This window comes from Etheostoma cragini, chromosome 20 (genome assembly GCF_013103735.1).
Source record: "Etheostoma cragini isolate CJK2018 chromosome 20, CSU_Ecrag_1.0, whole genome shotgun sequence".
NCBI classification, from domain to species: domain Eukaryota; kingdom Metazoa; phylum Chordata; class Actinopteri; order Perciformes; family Percidae; genus Etheostoma; species Etheostoma cragini.
This window is the reverse complement of record NC_048426.1, coordinates 1,697,368-1,706,283: the sequence shown is the minus strand read 5'-3', so window position 1 is coordinate 1,706,283 and position 8,916 is coordinate 1,697,368. Positions and strand designations below refer to the sequence as shown.

The 8,916-nt window shown below is 41.8% G+C and overlaps 1 protein-coding gene across 14 annotated transcripts in view; it reads right to left on the bottom strand.

Annotated features, from left to right (window-relative positions):
• Nucleotides 1-8,916, bottom strand: part of fgfr3 (fibroblast growth factor receptor 3) — a 69,629-nt gene that overhangs the window by 21,730 nt on the left and 38,983 nt on the right. The window lies entirely within an intron of this gene.

Here is an 8,916-nt window from a genome sequence, read left to right as displayed (position 1 = left end):
TAACGCACGAGAAGGTGGTAAAATACGAGCTGAAGTTGATGCTCAGTAGAGTCCAAGACCACCAACACAAACAGATCTGTGATCAGAGTGGTGGTCTTATTGAGGTCTCCGGTTCATAAAAACCTTGAAGCCAGAGAAGGCACATTTTACTGTTCTCAACCCTCCTGACCGGTTTTTAAAGTTTCTATACCTGAAATTTGGGTTTCTTTCAAGATAATTTCCACAAATATTACACGGATGGTTCCACTGAAACGCTCAGCATAGTATCCTGACTAAACCTGAACATGTACCAGTCTGTGATCCTCTCATTATGTTCCTCTGATCTGGAATATTAGGCAAAATAATTTAGAAATTCAGCTTTTTATAACTGAAAAAATAGGTATAATTTCGAAAATGTGGAGCGCAGAAAAAAGAAAGAAAAAACTTGAAAAGCGTCAAGAAATATACATTTTTGCTCGGGAGGACAAAACAAGAGTTAAGTTAAGGTACTTGGAAGTACTTCTGACTGTAGTTATTAGCAGATTCAGATTTTACATTCACTTTCTGATGATTATGGATGCTGTCAAGGAAAGATCTTGGTGATATGGTGACACTGTCAAAATCCCAGCTTAATTTCAGCTGAATAAAACATGTATTTTGAGACAATCTGTAGAGGAGCATGCAATCCTTTAACTCAATCTCTCAGCATGAAAGCGCCCAAATTGGAGATAGATTTGTCACAGCGCAGATTTTTCAAATCCTGTTATGTACCTCCAAATTTTGATAATTTCCCAATTAAGTTATTTAATGTATTATTGAGTACTCTTCCCAAATAGATTATAAAAGCTTTGCTAGTCTAATACTTTTTTTTGTCCTAAAGCGAGACTTTAAAAGGGGGCCATAACTTAAGTTAATAAGCAACTATACAACAATGTTAATACAGCGTGAATTTTCCCAGAAAGGAAGTCATTTTTCCTTTAATTCAGACACCACATGAATGCAGCACCAACGCTCTATCTCGCATTGATGACTTAAATGAAAATAATGTGTGTATCCACCCCGTGATTTAGCTCCGCTCCAAAATGTAATGGTTTGGTCCATGCAGCACCCAACAGTGGTCACTATTAGCAAGAGTTTCATAGTCTTGCTAATTTTAAATTTGGACTTTAACTGCCACCACTGCCCTGTTTGATGTAATTATTACCTTTGAATGGGCATTCACACTTTAATTCCCCCTCTTCTTTCCCTTGGCATATTTAATCATTTTCGCCATACATGCCTCTTGCTTTAATGACCATGTTACTCTGGCTAACCCCCGTTGAACCTGCAGCATTATTCCCCAAACGTGATAATCCCATCTATTCCAATCATGCCAGATTCCAAACAGAATTAAATTATTAAGGAGCTTACGTTAGAGTCATACAAGGCTTTAAAGGTTTTAGGGCTTTGGCGGTGGACCGACAGAAGGGCCAAAGCCCTTGGAATGGACGGGGAGTTTCACACTGCAAAAAGTGTGCATCTGAAGGAGACATTAAACCAACACAGTGTAAACAGAGGAAAATCGAAATGAGAATTATGTTGGGATTCGTATTGAATTCAGCATGACACATCTTCAGGCAAATAAAGTGCAAAAAAAGTTGTGAAGTTTTCTCACCACAGTAGGCAAATTCTTTCAAGTATTTTAATCTGAATAAGAATTCAAGAGTCACGAGCCAGCTCAAACGGTTCATAAAGACGCAGACATTTTTTGCAGTGTAGCAGTTGTCTGAGAAAACACAGGAAGCTCTGCTCCCTTAATAGTCCAAACCCTCCGTCCTCACCTCGCAAAATAGACCTGTCAGAACCAGCGGGGCCAGTTAGCAGAATTTATGACAGTGTCAGAGCGGACCAGTGGCCCGGATCCGTGCTACCGTCAAATTTGACCTACAGAGAAAGTGGAAACAGATAGATGCCGCCCGAAGGATTTGCTATTAGTGCTTGCAGAGTTTCTGGGTCTGTTCCCTGGGTTTGGCTCTCTGTACAACATAGAGGAAAAGACTGTAAAATTGGAAATTTGAGAGTTCAAAGGAAAAAGGAATGGGTGAGAAAACCAAATAAACTGGATAATCTAACTTGTGATATCCCCTGGTGTATTTGGGTAAAAACGGCAGGGGAGAAACGGGGGGTGAATGACTGTGGAAGGTCTAAAATTAAAAAGGGTCCAAAAATAATCTTGCAAAGTGTAGAAATTCCTACGCGGCCTACAGAGACTCACAATCCAGGCTGTGTTAAAATCTGGACTGGAAAAACAAGGATTTAAAGTGCTTAAAGTCTTAAAAAGTAACAGTGTGGAGCCAGTTTAATAGCCCTGCCTCTGGAAACCTGTCAAAACAGGGATTGAAAAATCAGTTGGAGCACCGAGCGACCTGGACCAAATGAAACACAATAATTACATTGTCAGCCTTTGTTTCGCTTGTGCCGCCGCCGTTTAGCATGGACACAATAAAAATCCCTTCCACCATATGTGGCGGCGCACAACAGCATTGCCTTTGGCTGTCAAAGCCTCGGGCCAGCTCAATAGGCTGGCGACACGCCCATCTCTCCCCACCTCCGTCTGATGGCTCAATAGAGAGGGGAACTTTAACCTTTAGGTCCTGCCCCTCCATTATGGAGGAGGCTCCGAGCGCCACAGTTGTCTGGGAAGGCGCACAATGCTCCGGCACATCGCCCTGCTGGAATTTAATTTTCCATTTTACAAATGAGCCACACATCCTATTTGCCGTTTCATTTACTTTCAACAAACGTAGCGTTTAGTCCTCTGTGTTGCATCTCAATAGACTTACATAGCGCCTGTTAGATAGCACTGAATGTCTGAGCAACCTCCAGCACGCTCATGGAAAAGAATCTACTGAGAAGATGTTAGTGTGGCACAACTCTCCCAGCCTGTAAGACTGGATTATCTGAAGATTTGTCTGATTTGTGCTTCGCTTGTACTACCAAAACTGACATTTCTGTACTGCAGTTGTTGAAAATGAGATATTCTAATGATACTTTTCTGCATAATTCCAGTTTAAGTGTTACCTGCTAACTAATGCTAACTAGAAATAGTAGTAATAGCATTCTCCCCCAGAAATACATAGAGGAAAAGCATGGGAAAAAGCAACTAGACCATCATGGGAGATTAAGAATGTCCACTGAAAACCATGTGACCTGCACCAACGCTTTCTAGGAAACGTTACTGCCCCAAGATGTCCTTAAAAACTTCAGAACAGAAAATCCTTCACAAATGAGCCAACATAAGTCTATTAAAAAATACAACTGAATATTAGAAATGTTCTGAAGGATGCGGAAGAGGATTAGGGCCATATGTGAAAAAGGTATTTAAATTGAGTTTAATCTCAGAACTCAAATACATTTTTTCACATATGGCCCTGATCCTCTTCCTCAGAAGTAGGTGATCCTGATGAGATAATATTTATCTGTAAAAAAATAAAACGTCTTGTCAGAAAGGTTGTCTTTGAGCAACAAAGCAGAACACGGTGCATCCTCAGAAAAGCCCCTTTCATCCACTCCAGTGTGAAGACAGGAGGTACTTTTGTGGGGGAGTAATGGACCTTAATGGCCCCCTCAGTCACTGCTTTCTCTTACACTTGTGCTGATCCGAAGGCACTTAGAGACAATGACAAACTGTGCTGGTAGGCAGTGCTGAGTGCAGAGGACTACGCTGCGCCGATCTGCATCAGTTAGCAAGTCACTTAAAGTCACCTGTCCAAACCTTGAAAATCAGACACGGTCGCTCGCGAGTCATTCAGCCGGAATTAACCACGGCTGTCGAGTCAAAAATGATCTTGTCATTTCCATATGGATTGCCGGGGGAAGATCGCTTCACCTTAAGGACCCAGTTGGAGGAATAGAGTCTTTAGAAGGCCATTGTCAGGCTGTCAGGACTCAGGGTGCCCTCCCATCTACCCCCCTGACCCTGCCAGATGAACGCATCACAGGGAGCGGCACGACTTGAAAAATGTCCGCCCCCACAATAGATTGCATATCGCACCGCATTCTGTCTTTCATGTGTCTGTCCACACAATGACGATTCAATCTTCAGCCGGTTCATGAAAGACTTAAAGTGCTTATATTATGAAAAAATACATTTTTGGGGGATTTGGGGTGTTATTTTGTGTCTCTGGTGCTTTCACACGCATACAAACTCGGAAAAAAAACACTATTCATGCTGTTTTGAGTGAGATCCGGTTTCTGAATGTCCCCTGTCTTTATTCTCCGGGTGAGCTGTTCAACATCTGCACGGCTTTCAACGTCACTAGAAAAGAGGTGGCTAACTGTAGCATGCTAGCTCTACCAAGCTAGCTTGTTCTCAATGGCAAAACACTGCTACAACACCCATTAGTTGACCATAATCTCCAAAAGAACTACTTCCTGTCCCTGTTCTGCAGGTATTCGACATGTGTCCCTGGTCTAGAAGAAGTCTCCCAGCTAATCCTGCCTTGGACAGACCAAAGCTGGAGAAAGAGTTATCTAGCTGATGCTATCATTACCGAGCTACTGAGCATGGGCAGCTCTCAACAAAGATGGGATAGAAGTGAGATGTCTCACCCTGTAGCTAAAACAGAGACCCAAACACACAGGGTGAGAACAGGATCTGCAGCAACAAAAAGATGGTGTTTTTTGAAAATGAAACCATGGAAACCTATTCTGGTACGACCTCAAAATACAATTATGAACCAGAAAATAAGCAGAATGGGCGCTTTAATACTCATTCTTTCCTGACATTTACATTGCTACGATTTAGTTTTGAAGTGGATTTTTTGGAGACTGCAACACAACCTAGCAGATTCCAAACCACAACGGGTCAGAAGGGTTTTCAAATGTCTCCGGCTTAGGGGCTCGGAAACGGTGCGGTTTAAGGTGTAAACTGAAGACTTTTTTTTAACCAAAACGTTGCAATGTAAATGTAGCCTGAGACTCTCTTTCATCAGCCCTCTCCACCAATCTGTCGCCCAGCAAGAGCCAGGGTCTGGCCGGGGTTTCTGCATGTGGTATCCCGGGGTAGAGCGGTCCCCTGCTAGACGGAAGGTTGGGGGAAGTGTTGGGTCTCTGTAAATGACTGTGTGGTCTCAATCTCCTCTATCTGCTAAGTGTCCTGAACTAAATTCTGTTATAATTTGACAATATGAATAAAATTGAATTTAATTGCTCTGGTAACAAAAAAAAAAGGATTTTCCGGTTTCAACTCAGCGTTAGAAACTACAATCACAATGGAAGACAAATGATGCATTTTTGATGTTTTTCCTGCAGACATCCCAAATGGACCATGATGGCCGTCAGCACCAGCAGCGTTATCCTCCATGACTGACAGGACAAAGACAAAACAGGGCGTCTGATTCTTTTTTTCCTCAAATGTTTCTGCAGAGCTTCTCAGTGTTTCACTGACAGGTGATTTCTGGGAAACGCAGTGCACGCTGACACTAACTAATGCACGTATGGCAGGATGAAAAAGTGGATGTGAAGGATAACCATGTTAAAAATTAGGGAACAATATAATGGTATTGGGCACATCACTCAACTTAATTGGAGATAATGTGACTTGATTTCTTTTGTGAAAATGTCTGTGGATTATCTTCAGCAGCTGGGACATTGCTTTTAAAAAGAAAGAAAAAAAAAAGACATTTCTGATGAGTTTTTGAATTCTACTTTTTAAAAGATTGAGCGCTGTGACGACCAAATTTCATTTATCTCCATTGTGTCATTTTTTTCATGGTGGTGATGGGGTTGAGTTTTTGACATTAGGGTGGGTGGAGCTGTTACCCCTGAACCCTCTAAAGCCAGGCCATGTCACAGGCTTGTCTGTCACCCAGCACCCAGGTTGTATAGAGGGTGACCTCTCCGTTCACCTCCCTCAAGGCCAACAGCGGCCACATGGTGACTGGCTAACTGAATTTGAGGGTAAAGGTTTTAAAAAACAGCTCCGGGACAGGAGGGAGGGAGGAAGAGGAGTAGCACAACGTCTCAATAAAGACACAAAGCAACGTCTCAATAACTGCCAACGTCAATCTTATATCTCTACCAGACTCAGGCTTGTGTTGTCTTACCGGCAACGATGCAACTTGTTCCTGTCCGTCCGGATCATAATTGAAAATTACCACTTGTTTACAACAATTTCTGAGCTTTTTGTCTTTTTCACTACCACTAGTATAAAGAAAACTAACACCAACTTACTGCCACTATTTCTTTCTTTTTTTAAAGATTATTTTTGGGGCTTTTCCGCCTTTATTTGATAGGACAGCTAGGTGAGAAACGGGAGAGCGCGCGAGTGAGAGAGAGAGAGAGAGAGTGGGGAGGACATGCAAGAAATCGTCTCAGATCAGATTCGAACCCTGGACCTCTGCATTGAGGCAGAAACCTCTCAGGACACGTGTGCCTGCTCTACCCACCGAGCCAACCTGGTCACTACTGCTGCTAGAACTTTGAAAACGGGTCAAATTTGACCCAGGGACACTCGGGTTGTGGTAAATGGGTGCATTTCCATTTAAGGTAGCTGTAGAGTTGGATTTGTTCCAGATAGGAGATACCATCAGTTGTAATGAAATCATAATAAGGACAGATATTATGAGGGAAATTGGCTGATGGGAATCCACATAGCTCAGAGCACGGGGGGACGGAGAGTGAGCCCCGTGGTAAGAGAAACCAGAGAAGTGTCTTAGTAAGGGCTCAGTCGCCTCATCTCCAGCAGAACTCAACTAAAGCTTGATCACTGAGAATGAACTGAGCGGACAAAGGACAGTCTTTTGCAGATGTCTTTTAGTACAACAATGCACTGCACGTTGTAATCAGAACATGAATATTTTTCACTGGCAGGAGTTTGTTTCAATGACAAGTAGGCTTAGGTGGCTTTAAAGCATAAAGCCTGCAACGTATTTAAGGCCAGGTTTACTGGAAGTGAATTAAAGGAGTCAGTTCGGTATGTTCTGATAAGGTAAGTAGTACAAAAATTTGATTTTTTTGTGATTAAGGCAAACTGCCCCTTTGAAAAACATCTTTCTTTTTAAAGGGCAGCAATAAAAAAAAGGATTTTAAGGAAGTCTGATTGGGTGTAGGAAAGCTCAAAGCATGGCATTAAAACTAGAGCTGCAAAGATTTATCTATTGATTGATTAGCTGTCAACTATTAAATTAATCGCCAACTATTCTGATAAGCGATAGATCGGTTTAAGTTTTTGTTTTTATGAAGAAAAAAAAAGTTACACTTCTCTGATTGCATCTTCTTATATGTGGATATAGTCAAGGTTCTTCTGTCTGTGACAGTAAACTGAATATCTTTAAGAACAAGACATTGGAGGATGTCATCTTGGGCTTTTGGAAACACTTTGACATTTTTTAAACAATTTTCTGACAATTTAGAGCCCAAAAAACTAATCAAGTTGTCAAAAAAGAAGACAACTGCCTGTGTCCAAGTTAACGTACAGCACAAATATAACATGTCCTGTTTGGTTGGACACCGACAGACTTCACCAGCACCACGAGAGCCTGTACGTTCAGCATGGGTGGCCACAGTGGGAACTCACCCCACAGCAGTGGACGGTGCCAAGCTCGCCCCGCTGGGCTATACAGAGCGGAGAATGTACAGGAATTTGTCTCGGTGGCTTGTTGACATCTTAATGTCACAGCTCACCCTGACACAGGGCAGTACAAGGCCAACAGTTCCTCACATACGCTGTAAAGGCATACTATGGATGGTAAGCTATACATAGTAGAACTGTGCTACATCCCATAGGAGTTAAAGCAGGGGAGTGTACAAAAGGGTTAGTGCTGGAGAGGGAAATCAACTGAGCGATAGGCACATACAACTAAATAAAAAAAACACACACATTAAACCAAGAACTTGGCTCAGAGAATATGAAAAAGATGAAAACTTACATGCATTGCACATGATAAGTGCTTATGTTCTTTTTTGTGATTTTATGCTTGTGGAAAAAAAACTGTCCCTGAATCTGGAGGTGTGTGTTTCTAGTTTTTTTACACTTTATTGCAGTCCTTTTCTACACAAAAAGACACTTAGGAATTTGAGGGAAAAGTGCAGTGACGGCTCAGTTTGGGATTCATTTCACGAATCCAATTTTGATCGCAATTCTGATTTTGGCTGTACCTGAGAAAAATTATTATTTTACACATGACGTTTTGTGAGTAAACTCTTATTTTGTTCTGAAGTATTAAGTATTAAGGGAAATTTCCCGGTTCAAGGTGTTGTCACTGTTGATTTGTTTAACTGCTTATGTGTTTTTGAAGTTCAATAAATGCAACGTTTTTCCAGAAGATTTCAATATTGACCAAAATAATCTTCATTATAATTTTATTTTTTCCATAATAGGGCAGTTTGGGGCTAACAATGCAGCCGCAAAACTTTATCATCAGCAGATATTCATGCATACTTAACATGCTAAAAGTTGCTGTCAGGGAGCTACTTCACAGTGTTCTGAGGGCTGGTGACAGGTGTGTGTGTGTGTGTGTGTGAGAAAGAGAGTGGGGACAGAGGGAGGGAGACAACTGCTGTTGGTCTGCTGGGAGCAGATGTTGGAGATCTCTGTAAACTGTTAATAGCTGCAGGATCTCATTACATTTAACTCTTTAAATGCCAAACCTCCTCTGGGGGGGAGAAAGGGCCTCTGGTTGCCTCACTACCAGCCTGACACACACACAGCTTCAACGATGATGTTAAAAGATGCACTAAGATAAAAAGGTTAAGTTAAAAGTCAGCCGTCCCTGGTGCGACAGTTCAACATCAGAAAGATCTTTTTTTTTAATGTAAATTCTCTCCCACCATCAAGCCTTCATCAAGGCAGCAAGAGGACTGAGAGGGAGAATATATTTTAATATACAGTGGGTACGGAAAGTATTCAGACCCCTTTAAATTTTTCACTCTTTGTTTCATTGCAGCCTTTTTCCA